This window comes from Mus musculus, chromosome X, assembly GCF_000001635.26.
Source record: "Mus musculus strain C57BL/6J chromosome X, GRCm38.p6 C57BL/6J".
Classification (NCBI taxonomy): domain Eukaryota; kingdom Metazoa; phylum Chordata; class Mammalia; order Rodentia; family Muridae; genus Mus; species Mus musculus.
In genome coordinates, this window is record NC_000086.7 from 124,248,227 (window position 1) to 124,262,901 (window position 14,675).

Genomic DNA, 14,675 nt, shown 5'->3' on the forward strand with positions numbered 1-14,675 from the left:
TTTAGATGTCTATGGATTTTTAGAAGGGTTTGTAGATTGTTTAGAAAAGTGTTTTTAGAGTTTTTTTGGTTTATAGGCTTCCTGTGTATTTTTAGTGATTTTTCTTGATTTTTTGTTTGTTTATTTGTTTGTTTGTCTTAAGGATCTTAGTGTATTTTATGGTTTTGGTGTTTTTTTAGACTTTATTTTACCTTTTAGCATTTTACTGTATTTCTTAGGGATTTTTGGTAGTTGTTGTTGCTGATCTTGAGTTTTTAAAAGCAATTTTAGAAATTTATGTTTGAGGCTTAATTGTTTTAGGGTTGCCAGGCATTGGTGGCTCTTGCCTTTAATCCCAGAACTTAGGAGGCAGAGGCAGGTAGATTTTTTAATTCAAGGCCAGCCTGGTCTACAGAGGGAGCTCCAGGACAGCCAGGAATACACAGAGAAATCCAGTCTTCACCCCTCCCCCCCCCCAAAAAAAAAAGAAAGAAAAAAGAAAGAAAAAAAGAACGAAAGAAAAAAAGAAAGAAAGAAAGAAAGAAAGAAAGAACGAAAGAAAGAAAGAAAGAAAGAAAGAAAGAAAGAAAGAAAGAAAGAAAGAAAGAAAGAAAGAAAGAATTACTTTATGGATATTTTGGGCTTCCTGTGGTGTTTTTGTTTGTTTATTTGTTTTTGTTTTTGTTTTTGGTTTTTTTTAATTTTATTATTTTTGATACAGGTTTCGTAGAGTTTTTAGAAGAGTGTTTTAGAGGATTTTTTTTCGTTTTCAATATTTTAGTGTATTTTTAGGGGTTTTTTGGAATTTTTTTAAAGGTTTCTAGGGTGTTTTAGAGTTTTGGGATTTTTTTTTAAGTTTTTTTTTTAGAGTTTGATCTTTCTTTTTTTTAAAGGTTTATTTGTGTGTGTGGGGGGGTGGGAGTTAGAGTTTTTTTTTTTTTTTAATTTTAAGGTTTTGTTTTTGAAGTTTAAGGATTTTAGTGTTGCCAGGATGTAGTGGCCCTTGCATTTAATCCCAGTAACTGGGAGGCAGAGGTAGTAGATTTCTGAGTTCGAGGCCAGCCGGGTCTACAGAGTGAGCTCCAGGACAGCCAGAGAAACACAGAGAAACCCAATCTCCAAAAACTCAAAAGAACAAAAAAACAAAACAAACAAACAAACAAACAGTTTTTGGGTCAGTTTTGCGTTCTTGTATATTTTTAATTTTTTTAGAATTTTAGTGTTTTTCTTAAGGGTTTTAAGAAGAGTGTTCTGGAGGTTTTTTTGGTTTTCTGTATTTTAGTGTATTTTTAGTTTTTCTTTCTTTCTTTCTTTCTTTCTTTCTTTCTTTCTTTCTTTCTTTCTTTCTTTTTTTAAGAATATTACTGTTTTTTAGGGTTTTGGGGTATTTTTTAGGCTTTATAGTTTTTTTTAGGTTTCTTTGATTTTGTTTTTGTGAGTGTGTGTGTGTGTGTTTCTGTGTGTGTGTAGTGTGCGTGTGTATGTGTATATGAGATTTTTTTTTAATTGAAATTTTAAGGTTTTATATTTGCAGTTTAAGAGTTTTAGGGTTACCAGGCAGTGGTGGCCCATGCCTTTAATCCCAGCTATTGGGAGGTAGAGGTAGTAGATTTTTAAGTTCAAGGCCAACCTGATTCTACAGAGTGAGTTTCAGAAGATCCAGGGATACACAGAGGAACACAATCTCCAAAAACTCAAAAAAAAAAAAAAGGAAAGAAAGAAAGAAAGAAAGGAAGGAAGGAAGGAAGGAAGGAAGGAAGAAGAAAAAAGTATTTTATGGATATTTTGGCTTCTTGAGATTTTTTTAGAATCCCAGTCTCCAAAAGCTCAAAAAAAGAAAAAAAAAGAAAGGAAGAAAGGAAGGAAGGAAGGAAGGAAGGAAGGAAGGAAGGAAGGAAGGAGAAAAAAGGTACTTTATGGATATTTTTGGCTTCTTGAGTTTTTTTTTAGAATATTAGAGTTTTTAAAGTGTTTTTTAGGGTTTTTAGAACAGTATTTAGAGTTTTTTGGTTTTCAGGCTTCTGGTGGAGTTTTAGTATTTTTTCTTGGTTTTTAAAGGATTTTTAGTGTTTTTTATTGTTTTGGGGTTTAATTTAGGCTATATATATATATAAATATATATATATATATATACATATATATATATGTACATATACATATATATATCTATATATATTTAGCATTTTACCGTATTTCTTAGGTTTTTTATTGTTGTTGTTGTTTTTGTTCTTGATATTTTTTTTTAAAAAAGTTTAGAATTTTATACGGGATTTAATTGTTTTAGGGTTGGCAGGCAGTGGTGGCCCATGCCTTTAATCTCAGCAAATGGGAGGCAGAGGTAGTGGATTTTTGAGATGGAGGACACCCTGTCTACAGAGTGAGATCCAGAACAGCGAGGCATACAAAGAGAAACCCAGTCTCCAAAAACACAAATAAAGAAAGAAAAAAAAAAAAAAAAAAAAAAAGGAAGGAAGAAAGAAAGGAAGGAAGGAAGGAAGAAGATTTCTTTATGGAAATTTTGGACTTCCTGTGCATTTTTCTTTTAATCTTTTTTAGGATTTTTTGAAGATTGTTTTAGAGATTTTTTTGGTTTTCAGGGTTTTAGTGTATGTTTAATGTGTGTTTTTTTTGAGGATTTCAAAGTGTTTTTTCTTAGCTTTAGGGATATTCTTTAGGATTTTTCTATTTTTTTAAGGTTTTGTGTGTGTGTGTGTGTTCTTAAGTATTTTTTTAAATTTTCAAAGTTTTTTGGGGGGGTTTAAGAGTTTTAGGGTTGCCAGGCAGTGGTGGCCCATGCCTTTTATCTGAGCATTGGGAGGCAGATGTAGGTGGATTTTTGAATTAGAGGCCAGCCTAGTCTACAGAGGGAGCTCCAGGACAGCCAGGGACACACAGAGAAACCCAACCTCAAAAACAAACAAAAAAACAAAAAAACAAAAAAAAAAAAAAAAAGAAAGAAAAAAAAAAGAGTTTTAGGGTCAGTTTTGGATCCTTGTGTATTTTTTTATTTTTTAAAGAATTTATTTGTTTTTTTTTTTTTAAGGGTTTTGTGAAAAGTGTTTTAAAGGTTTTTTTTGGTTTTCAGTATTTTAGTGAATTTTTGGAGTTTTTTATGTTTTTTATTTTTGTTTTTGTTTTTTTTTTTTAAGGATTTTAGGCTGTTTTTATTTGGGTTTGTTTTTTTTTTTTTTTTTTTTTTTTTTTTTTTTTTTTTTTTTTTTTTTTTTTAGGCTTTAACGGTTTTTTTTTTAAGATTTTTGATTTTTTAGTATTTTTGGGGGGGGGCTGGGTTTTTTTTTTGTTTGTTTGTTTGTTTTGGGTTAGGTTTTTTTGTTTGTTTGTTTTGGGATTTTTCTCTCTTTCTTTTTTTTTTTTTTTTTTTTTTTTTCTGAGACTGAATTTCTCTGTATAGCCCTGGCTGTCCTAGAATTCACTCTGTAGACCAGGCTGGCCTCAAACACAGAAAGGTGCCTGCCTCTGCCTCCCAAGTGCTAGGATTAAGGGCGCGTGCCACCAAGCCAGGCTTTTATGTCGGTCTGTGTGTGTGTGTGTGTTTGTGTGTGTGTGTGTTTGAGAATTTTTTAAATTTAATTTTAAGGTTTTATTTCTGATGTTTAAGAGTTTTAGGGTTGCCAGGAAGTGGTGGCCCTTGCCTTAAATCCCAGTTATTGAGAGATAGAGATAGTGGATTTTTGAGTTTGAGGCCAACCTGGTCTACAGAGGAAGTCCCAGGACAGCCAGGGATACACAGAGAAACAAAGTCTCCAAAAAGGAAAAAAAAAAAATCAGAAAGAAAAGTGTTTGAGAAATTTTGGCTTCTTGTGTATTATTTTTAGATGTCTATGGATTTTTAGAAGGGTTTGTAGATTGTTTAGAAGAGTGTTTTTAGAGTTTTTTTGGTTTATAGGCTTCCTGTGTATTTTTAGTGTTTTTTCTTGATTTTTTGTTTGTTTGTTTGTTTGTTTGTTTGTCTTAAGGATCTTAGTGTATTTTATGGTTTTGGTGTTTTTTTAGACTTTATTTTACCTTTTAGCATTTTACTGTATTTCTTAGGGATTTTTGGTAGTTGTTGTTGTTGATCTTGATTTTTTAAAAGCAATTTTAGAAATTTATTTTTGAGGCTTAATTGTTTTAGGGTTGCCAGGCATTGGTGGCTCTTGCCTTTAATCCCAGAACTTGGGAAGCAGAGGCAGGTAGATTTTTTAATTCAAGGCCAGCCTGGTCTACAGAGGGAGCTCCAGGACAGCCAGGAATACACAGAGAAATCCAGTCTTCAACCCGCCCCCCCAAAAAAAAAGAAAGAAAAAAGAACGAACGAACGAAAGAAAGAAAGAAAGAAAGAAAGAAAGAAAGAAAGAAAGAAAGAATTACTTTATGGACATTTTGGGCTTCCTGTGGTGTTTTTGTTTGTTTGTTTGTTTTTGTTTTTTTAATTTTATTGGTTTTGATATGGCTATTGTAGAGTTTTTAGAAGAGTGTTTTAGAGGGTTTTTTTTTTTTTCGTTTTAAATATTTTAGTGTATTCCTAGGGGTTTTTTGAAAATTTTTTAAAGGTTTCTAGGGTGTTTTAGAGTTTTGAGATTTTTTTTAAGTTTTTTTAAAGAGTTTTATCTTTCTTTTTTTTAAGGTTTATTTTTGTGTGTGTGTTGGGGGGGTTAGAGTATTTTTTTTTTAATTTTAAGGTTTTGTTTTTGAAGTTTAAGGATTTTAGTGTTGTCAGGAAGTAGTGGCCCTTGCATTTAATCCCAGTAATTTGGAGGCAGAGGTAGTGGATTTCTGAGTTTGAGGCCTGCCTGGTCTACAGAGTGAGCTCCAGGACAGCCAGAGAAACACAGAGAAACCCAGTCTCCAAAAACTCAAAAAAACAAAACAAACAAACAAAAAACAAACAGTTTTTGGGTCAGTTTTGCGTTCTTGTATATTTTTAATTTTTTTAGAATTTTAGTGTTTTTCTAAAAGGTTTTTTAAGAAGAGTGTTCTGGAGGTTTTTTTGGTTTTCAGTATTTTAGTGTATTTTTAGTGTTTTTTTCCTTTCTTTTTTTTTTAAGAATATTAGGGTTTTTTAGGGTTTTGGGGTATTTTTTAGGTTTTATAGTTTTTTTTTAGGTTTTTTTTTGTTTTTGTATTTGGAAGGAAGGAAGGAAGGAAGGAGAAAAAAACTACTTTATGGATATTTTTGGCTTCTTGAGTATTTTTTTTAGAATATTAGCGTTTTTAAAGTGTTTTTTAGGGTTTTTAGAACAGTGTTTTAGAGTTTTTTGGTTTTCAGGCTTCTGGTGGAGTTTTAGTATTTTTTCTTGGTTTTTAAAGGATTTTTAGTGTTGTTTATTGTTTTGGGGTTTAATTTAGGATATATATATATATATATATATATATATATATATATATATATATATATATGTTTAGCATTTTATTGTATTTCTTAGGGTTCTTTATTGTTGTTTTTCTTGTTCTTGTTCTTGTTTTTTTTTTTTTTTTTTAAGTTTAGGATTTTATATTTGGAGTTTAAGAGTTTTAGGGTTGCCAGACCGTGGTTGCCCATGCCTTTAATTCCAGCAACTGGGAGGCAGAGGTAGTGGATTTTTGAGTTCGATGCCACCCTGTCTACAGAGTGAGATCCAGAATAGCCAGGGATACACAGAGAAACCCAGTCTCCAAAAACTCAAAAAAGGAAAGAAAAAAAAAAGGAAGAAAGAAAGGGAGAAAGGAAGGAAAGAAGGAAGGAAGGAAGGAAGGAAGGAAGGAAGGAAGGAAGGAAGGAAGGAAGGAAGAAGATTACTTTATGGAAATTTTGGACTTCCTGTGCATTTTTCTTTTAATCTTTTTTAGGATTTTTGAAGATTGTTTTAGAGATTTTTTTGGTTTTCAGGGTTTTAGTGTATGTTTAATGTGTGTTTTTTTTGAGGATTTCAATGTGTTTTTTCTTAGCTTTAGGGATATTCTTTAGGATTTTTCTATTTTTTTAAGGTTTTGTGTGTGTGTGTGTGTTCTTAAGTATTTTTTTAAATTTTCAAAGTTTTTTGGGGGGGTTTAAGAGTTTTAGGGTTGCCAGGCAGTGGTGGCCCATGCCTTTTATCTGAGCATTGGGAGGCAGATGTAGGTGGATTTTTGAATTAGAGGCCAGCCTAGTCTACAGAGGGAGCTCCAGGACAGCCAGGGACACACAGAGAAACCCAACCTCAAAAACAAACAAAAAAACAAAAAAACCAAAAAAAAAAAAAGAAAGAAAAAAAAAAAGAGTTTTAGGGTCAGTTTTGGATCCTTGTGTATTTTTTTATTTTTTAAAGAATTTATTTGTTTTTTTTTTTTTAAGGGTTTTGTGAAAAGTGTTTTAAAGGTTTTTTTTGGTTTTCAGTATTTTAGTGAATTTTTGGAGTTTTTTAAGTTTTTTATTTTTGTTTTTGTTTTTTTTTTTAAAGATTTTAGGCTGTTTTTATTTGGGTTTGTTTTTTTTTTAAGTTTTTATTTTTAGGGATTTATTTTTTTTTTCTTTGAGGTTTTTTTTTTGTTTTGTTTTGTTTTGTTTTTTTTTTTTTAATTTTAAGGTTTTATTTTTGGAGTTTAAGAGTTTTAAGATTGCCAGTAAGTGGTGGCCCTTGCTTTAATCCAAGCACTTGGGAGGCAGAGGTAGTGGATTACTTAGTTCAAGCCAGCCTGGTCTACAGAGTGAGTTCTAGGACAGCCAGGGATACACAGAGAAACCCAACCTCAAAAACAAACAAAAAAACAAAAATCAAAAAAAAAAAAAAAAAAAAAGAAGAAAAAAAGAAAGAGTTTTAGGGTCAGTTTTGGATCCTTGTGTATTTTTTTATTTTTTAAAGAATTTATTTTATTTTTTTTTTTCTAAGGGTTTTGTGAAGAGTGTTTTAAAGGTTTTTTTTTTTTTTTGGTTTTCAGTATTTTAGTGAATTTTTGGAGTTTTTTATGTTTTTTGTTTTTGTTTTTGTTTTTTTTAAGGATTTTAGGCTGTTTTTATTTGGGTTTGTTTTTATATTTTAAGTTTTTTGTTAGGGTTTTATTTATTTTTTTTTCTTTGAGGTTTTTTTTTTGTTTTGTTTTGTTTTGTTTTGTTTTTTTTAATTTTAAGGTTTTATTTTTGGAGTTTAAGAGTTTTAAGATTGCCAGTAAGTGGTGGCCCTTGCTTTAATCCAAGCACTTGGGAGGCAGAGGTAGTAGATTACTTAGTTCAAGCCAGCCTGGTCTACAGAGTGAATTCTCGGACAGCCAGGGATACACAGAGAAACACTGTCTCCAAAAATTCAACAAAACACAACAAAATAACAACAAGAACAACAACAAAACAGAGTTTTAGAGTCATTTTTGGGTTTTTGTGTAAATTTATTTTTTTTTTTTTTAAGGATATTAGGGTTTTTCAGGGTTTGGGTTTTTTTTTTTTTTTTTTTTTTAGGCTTTATAGGTTTTTTTTTTATGATTTTTGATTTTTTAGTATTTTGGGGGGGGGTGTTTTTTTTCTTTTATTTATTTTTTGTTTGTTTGTTTGTTTTGGGTTAGGTTTGTTTGTTTTGGGTTAGGTTTGTTTGTTTTTTGGGGGATTTTTTTTTTCTGAGACTGAGTTTCTCTGTATAGCCCTGGCTGTCCTAGAATTCACTCTGTAGACCAGGCTGGCCTCAAACACAGAAATGTGCCTGCCTCTGCCTCCCAAGTGCTAGGATTAAGGGCGTGTGCCACCACGTGTGGCGTTTATGTCTGTGTGTGTGTGTGTGTGTGTGTGTGTATGTGTTTGAGAATTTTTTTAATTTAATTTTAAGATTTTATTTTTGAAGTTTAAGAGTTTTAGGGTTACCAGGCAGTGGTGGCCCATGCCTTTAATCCCAGCTATTGGGAGGTAGAGGTAGTAGATTTTTGAGTTCGAGGCCAAATTGATTCTACAGAGTGAGTTTCAGAAGAGCCAGGGATACACAGAGGAACCCAATCTCCAAAAACTCAAAAAAAAGGAAAGAAAGAAAGAAAGAAAGAAAGAAAGAAAGAAAGAAAGGAAGGAAGGAAGGAAGGAAGGAAGGAAGAAGAAAAAAAGTATTTTATGGATATTTTTGGCTTCTTGAGTTTTTTTTAGAATCCCAGTCTCCAAAAACTCAAAAAAAGAAAAAAAAGAAAGGAAGAAAGGAAGGAAGGAAGGAAGGAAGGAAGGAAGGAAGGAGAAAAAAGGTACTTTGTGGATATTTTTGGCTTCTTGAGTTTTTTTTTTTTAGAATATTAGGGTTTTTAAAGTGTTTTTTTAGGGATTTTTTTTTAAATTTAATTTTAAGGTTTTATTTCTGATGTTTAAGAGTTTTAGGGTTGCCAGGAAGTGGTGGCCCTTGCCTTAAATCCCAGTTATTGAGAGATAGAGATAGTGGATTTTTGAGTTTGAGGCCAACCTGGTCTACAGAGGAAGTCCCAGGACAGCCAGGGATACACAGAGAAACAAAGTCTCCAAAAAGGAAAAAAAAAAATCAGAAAGAAAAGTGTTTGAGAAATTTTGGCTTCTTGTGTATTATTTTTAGATGTCTATGGATTTTTAGAAGGGTTTGTAGATTGTTTAGAAGAGTGTTTTTAGAGTTTTTTTGGTTTATAGGCTTCCTGTGTATTTTTAGTGTTTTTTCTTGATTTTTTGTTTGTTTGTTTGTTTGTTTGTTTGTCTTAAGGATCTTAGTGTATTTTATGGTTTTGGTGTTTTTTTAGACTTTATTTTACCTTTTAGCATTTTACTGTATTTCTTAGGGATTTTTGGTAGTTGTTGTTGTTGATCTTGATTTTTTAAAAGCAATTTTAGAAATTTATGTTTGATGCTTAATTGTTTTAGGGTTGCCAGGCATTGGTGGCTCTTGCCTTTAATCCCAGAACTTGGGAAGCAGAGGCAGGTAGATTTTTTAATTCAAGGCCAGCCTGGTCTACAGAGGGAGCTCCAGGACAGCCAGGAATACACAGAGAAATCCAGTCTTCAACCCGCCCCCCCAAAAAAAAAGAAAGAAAAAAGAAAGAAAGAAAGAAAGAAAGAAAGAAAGAAAGAAAGAAAGAAAGAAAGAAAGAAAGAAAGAATTACTTTATGGACATTTTGGGCTTCCTTTTACTGTATTTCTTAGGGTTTTTTATTGTTGTTGTTGTTTTTGTTTTTGATTTTTAAAAAAAAAAAAGTTTAGGATTTTATATATGGGATTTAATTGTTTTAGTGTTTGCAGGCAGTGGTGTCCCATGCCTTTAATCCCAGCAATTGGGAGGCAGAGGTAGTGGATTTTTGAGTTCGAGGAAACCCTATCTACAGAGTGAGATCCAGAACAGCCAGGCATACAAAGAGAAACCCAGTCTCCAAAACTCAAAAAAAGAAAGAAAAAAAAGAAGGAAGAAAGAAAGGAAGGAAGGAAGGAAGAAGATTACTTTATGGACATTTTGGACTTCCTGTGCATTTTTCTTTTAATCTTTTTAAGGATTTTTTGAAGATTGTTTTAGACATTTTTTGGTTTTCAGGGTTTTAGTGTATGTTTAGTATGTGTTTTTTAAAGATTTCAAAGTGTTTTTTCTTGGCTTTAGGGATATTCTTTAGGATTTTTCTATTTTTTTAAGTTTTGTGTGTGTGTGTTTTCTTAAGTATTTTTTTAAATTTTCAAAGTTTTTTTGTGGGGTTTAAGAGTTTTAGGGTTGCCAGGCAGTGGTGGCCCATGCCTTTTATCCTAGCACTTGGGAGGCAGATGTAGGTGGATTTTTGAATTAGAGGCCAGCCTAGTCTACAGAGGGAGCTCCAGGACAGGCAGGGATACACAGAGAAACCCAACCTAAAAAACAAACAAAAAAACAAAAATCAAAAAACAAAAAAAAAGAAAAAAAAAAGAGTTTTAGGGTCAGTTTTGGATCCTTGTGTATTTTTTTTTTTTAAGAATTTATTTGTTTTTTATTGTTTTTTTTTTTTTTAAGGGTTTTGTGAAGAGTAAATTTAAAGGGATTTTTTGGTTTTCAGTATTTTAGTGAATTTTTGGAGTTTTTTATGTTTTTTGTTTTTGTTTTTGTTTTTGTTTTTAGGATTTTAGGCTGTTTTAACTTGGGTTTGTTTTTTTTTAAGTTTTATGTTAGGGTTTTATCTTTTTTTTTTTTCTTTGATGTTTTTTTTTTTTTTTTGTTTTGTTTTGTTTTGTTTTGTTTTTTTTAATTTTAAGGTTTTATTTTTGGAGTTTAAGAGTTTTAAGATTGCCAATAAGTGGTGGCCTTTGCTTTAATCCAAGCACTTGGGAGGCAGAGGTAGTGGATTACTTAGTTCAAGCCAGCCTGGTCTACAAAGTGAGTTCTAGGACAGCCAGGGATACACAGAGAAACCCTGTCTCCAAAAATTCAACAAAACACAACAAAATAACAACAAGAACAACAACAAAACAGAGTTTTAGAGTCATTTTTGGGTTCTTGTGTAATTCTATTTTTTTTTTTTAAGGATATTAGGGTTTTTCAGGGTTTGGTTTTTTTTTTTTTTTTTTTTTTTAGGCTTTATAGGTTTTTTTTTTATGATTTTTGATTTTTTAGTATTTTGGGGGGGGGGGAAGGCATGGGCCACCACTGCCTGGCAACCCTAAAACTCTTAAACCCCACAAAAAAACTTTGAAAATTTAAAAAAATACTTAAGAAAACACACACACACAAAACTTAAAAAAATAGAAAAATCCTAAAGAATATCCCTAAAGCCAAGAAAAAACACTTTGAAATCTTTAAAAAACACATACTAAACATACACTAAAACCCTGAAAACCAAAAAATGTCTAAAACAATCTTCAAAAAATCCTTAAAAAGATTAAAAGAAAAATGCACAGGAAGTCCAAAATGTCCATAAAGTAATCTTCTTCCTTCCTTCCTTCCTTTCTTTCTTCCTTCTTTTTTTTCTTTCTTTTTTTGAGTTTTGGAGACTGGGTTTCTCTTTGTATGCCTGGCTGTTCTGGATCTCACTCTGTAGATAGGGTTTCCTCGAACTCAAAAATCCACTACCTCTGCCTCCCAATTGCTGGGATTAAAGGCATGGGACACCACTGCCTGCAAACACTAAAACAATTAAAGGAAGGAAGGAAGGAAGGAAGGAAGAAGATTACTTTATGGAAATTTTGGACTTCCTGTGCATTTTTCTTTTAATCTTTTTAAGGATTTTTTGAAGATTGTTTTAGAAATCTTTTGGTTTTCAGGGTTTTAGTGTATGTTTAGTGTGTGTTTTTTTAAGGATTTCAAAGTGTTTTTTCTTGGCTTTAGGGATATTCTTTAGGATTTTTCTATTTTATCAGGTTTTGTATGTGTGTGTGTTTTCTTAAGTATATTTTTAAATTTTAAAAGTTTTATTTTTGGGGTTTAAGAGTTTTAGGTTTGCCAGGCAGTGGTGGCCCATGCCTTTTATCCTAGCTCTTGGGAGGTAGATGTAGGTGGATTTTTGAATTAGAGGCCAGCCTAGTCTACAGAGGGAGCTCCAGGACAGCCAGGGATACACAGAGAAACCCAACCTCAAAAACAAACAAAAAATCAAAAATCAAAAAACAAAAAAAAGAAAAACAAAGAGTTTTAGGATCATTTTTGGATTTTTGTGTATTGTTTTTGAAAGAATTTAATTGTTTTTTAATTTAAGGATTCTTTGAAGAGTGCTTTCAAGGGTTTTTTTTTTTTTTTTTTTTTTTTTGGTTTTCAGTATTTTAGTGAGTTTTTGGAGTTTTTATGTTTTTTTGTTTTTTTTTTGTTTGTTTGTTTGTTTTTTGTTTTTTTGAGAATTTTTTAAATTTAATTTTAAGGTTTTATTTCTGATGTTTAAGAGTTTTAGGGTTGCCAGGAAGTGGTGGCCCTTGCCTTAAATCCCAGTTATTGAGAGATAGAGATAGTGGATTTTTGAGTTTGAGGCCAACCTGGTCTACAGAGGAAGTCCCAGGACAGCCAGGGATACACAGAGAAACAAAGTCTCCAAAAAGGAAAAAAAAAAATCAGAAAGAAAAGTGTTTGAGAAATTTTGGCTTCTTGTGTATTATTTTTAGATGTCTATGGATTTTTAGAAGGGTTTGTAGATTGTTTAGAAGAGTGTTTTTAGAGTTTTTTTGGTTTATAGGCTTCCTGTGTATTTTTAGTGTTTTTTCTTGATTTTTTGTTTGTTTGTTTGTTTGTTTGTTTGTCTTAAGGATCTTAGTGTATTTTATGGTTTTGGTGTTTTTTTAGACTTTATTTTACCTTTTAGCATTTTACTGTATTTCTTAGGGATTTTTGGTAGTTGTTGTTGTTGATCTTGATTTTTTAAAAGCAATTTTAGAAATTTATGTTTGATGCTTAATTGTTTTAGGGTTGCCAGGCATTGGTGGCTCTTGCCTTTAATCCCAGAACTTGGGAAGCAGAGGCAGGTAGATTTTTTAATTCAAGGCCAGCCTGGTCTACAGAGGGAGCTCCAGGACAGCCAGGAATACACAGAGAAATCCAGTCTTCAACCCGCCCCCCCAAAAAAAAAGAAAGAAAAAAGAAAGAAAGAAAGAAAGAAAGAAAGAAAGAAAGAAAGAAAGAAAGAAAGAAAGAAAGAAAGAATTACTTTATGGACATTTTGGGCTTCCTGTGGTGTTTTTGTTTGTTTGTTTGTTTTTGTTTTTTTAATTTTATTGGTTTTGATATGGCTATTGTAGAGTTTTTAGAAGAGTGTTTTAGAGGGTTTTTTTTTTTTCGTTTTAAATATTTTAGTGTATTCTTAGGGGTTTTTTGAAAATTTTTTAAAGGTTTCTAGGGTGTTTTAGAGTTTTGAGATTTTTTTTAAGTTTTTTTAAAGAGTTTTATCTTTCTTTTTTTTAAGGTTTATTTTTGTGTGTGTGTTGGGGGGGGTTAGAGTATTTTTTTTTTAATTTTAAGGTTTTGTTTTTGAAGTTTAAGGATTTTAGTGTTGTCAGGAAGTAGTGGCCCTTGCATTTAATCCCAGTAATTTGGAGGCAGAGGTAGTGGATTTCTGAGTTTGAGGCCTGCCTGGTCTACAGAGTGAGCTCCAGGACAGCCAGAGAAACACAGAGAAACCCAGTCTCCAAAAACTCAAAAAAACAAAACAAACAAACAAAAAACAAACAGTTTTTGGGTCAGTTTTGCGTTCTTGTATATTTTTAATTTTTTTAGAATTTTAGTGTTTTTCTAAAAGGTTTTTTAAGAAGAGTGTTCTGGAGGTTTTTTTGGTTTTCAGTATTTTAGTGTATTTTTAGTGTTTTTTTCCTTTCTTTTTTTTTTAAGAATATTAGGGTTTTTTAGGGTTTTGGGGTATTTTTTAGGTTTTATAGTTTTTTTTTAGGTTTTTTTTTGTTTTTGTATTTGTAAGTGTGTGTATGTGTGTGTCTGTGTGTGTGTAGTGTGTGTGTATGTGTATTTGAGATTTTTTCTTAAATTTAATTTAAAGGTTTTATATTTGGAGTTTAAGAGTTTTAGGGTTGCCAGGCATGGTGGCCCATGCCGTTAATCCCAGCAATTGGGAGGTAGTGGTAGTAGATTTTTGAGTTCGAAGCCAACCTGATCTACAGAGTGATTTTCAGAAGAGCCATGGGTACACAGAGGAACCCAATCTCCAAAAACTCAAAAAGAAAGAAAGAAAGAAACAAAGAAAGAAAGAAAGAAAGAAAGAAAGAAAGGAAGGAAGGAAGGAAGGAAGGAAGGAAGGAAGGATGGAAGGAAGGAAGAAAGGAGAAAAAAACTACTTTATGGATATTTTTGGCTTCTTGAGTATTTTTTTTTAGAATATTAGCGTTTTTAAAGTGTTTTTTAGGGTTTTTAGAACAGTGTTTTAGAGTTTTTTGGTTTTCAGGCTTCTGGTGGAGTTTTAGTATTTTTTCTTGGTTTTTAAAGGATTTTTAGTGTTGTTTATTGTTTTGGGGTTTAATTTAGGATATATATATATATATATATATATATATATATATATATATATATATATGTTTAGCATTTTATTGTATTTCTTAGGGTTCTTTATTGTTGTTTTTCTTGTTCTTGTTCTTGTTTTTTTTTTTTTTTTAAAGTTTAGGATTTTATATTTGGAGTTTAAGAGTTTTAGGGTTGCCAGACCGTGGTTGCCCATGCCTTTAATTCCAGCAACTGGGAGGCAGAGGTAGTGGATTTTTGAGTTCGATGCCACTCTGTCTACAGAGTGAGATCCAGAATAGCCAGGGATACACAGAGAAACCCAGTCTCCAAAAACTCAAAAAAGGAAAGAAAAAAAAAAGGAAGAAAGAAAGGGAGAAAGGAAGGAAGGAAGGAAGGAAGGAAGTAAGGATGGAAGGATGGAAGGAAGGAAGGAAGAAAGGAAGGAAGGAAGAAGATTACTTTATGGAAATTTTGGACTTCCTGTGCATTTTTCTTTTAATCTTTTTTAGGATTTTTTTGAAGATTGTTTTAGAGATTTTTTGGTTTTCAGGGTTTTAGTGTATGTTTAGTGTGTGTTTTTTTAAGGATTTCAAAGTGTTTTTTCTTAACTTTAGGCATATTCTTTAGGATTTTTCTATTTTTTAAGGTTTTGTGTGTGTGTGTGTGTGTGTTCTTAAGTATTTTTTAAAATTTTCAAAGTTTTTTGGGGAGGTTTAAGGGTTTTAGGGTTGCCAGGCAGTGGTGGCCCATGCCTTTTATCTGAGCATTGGGAGGCAGATGTAGGTGGATTTTTGAATTAGAGGCCAGCCTAGTCTAAAGAGGAAGCTCCAGGACAGCCAGGGATACACAGAGAAACCCAACCTCAAAAACAAACAAAA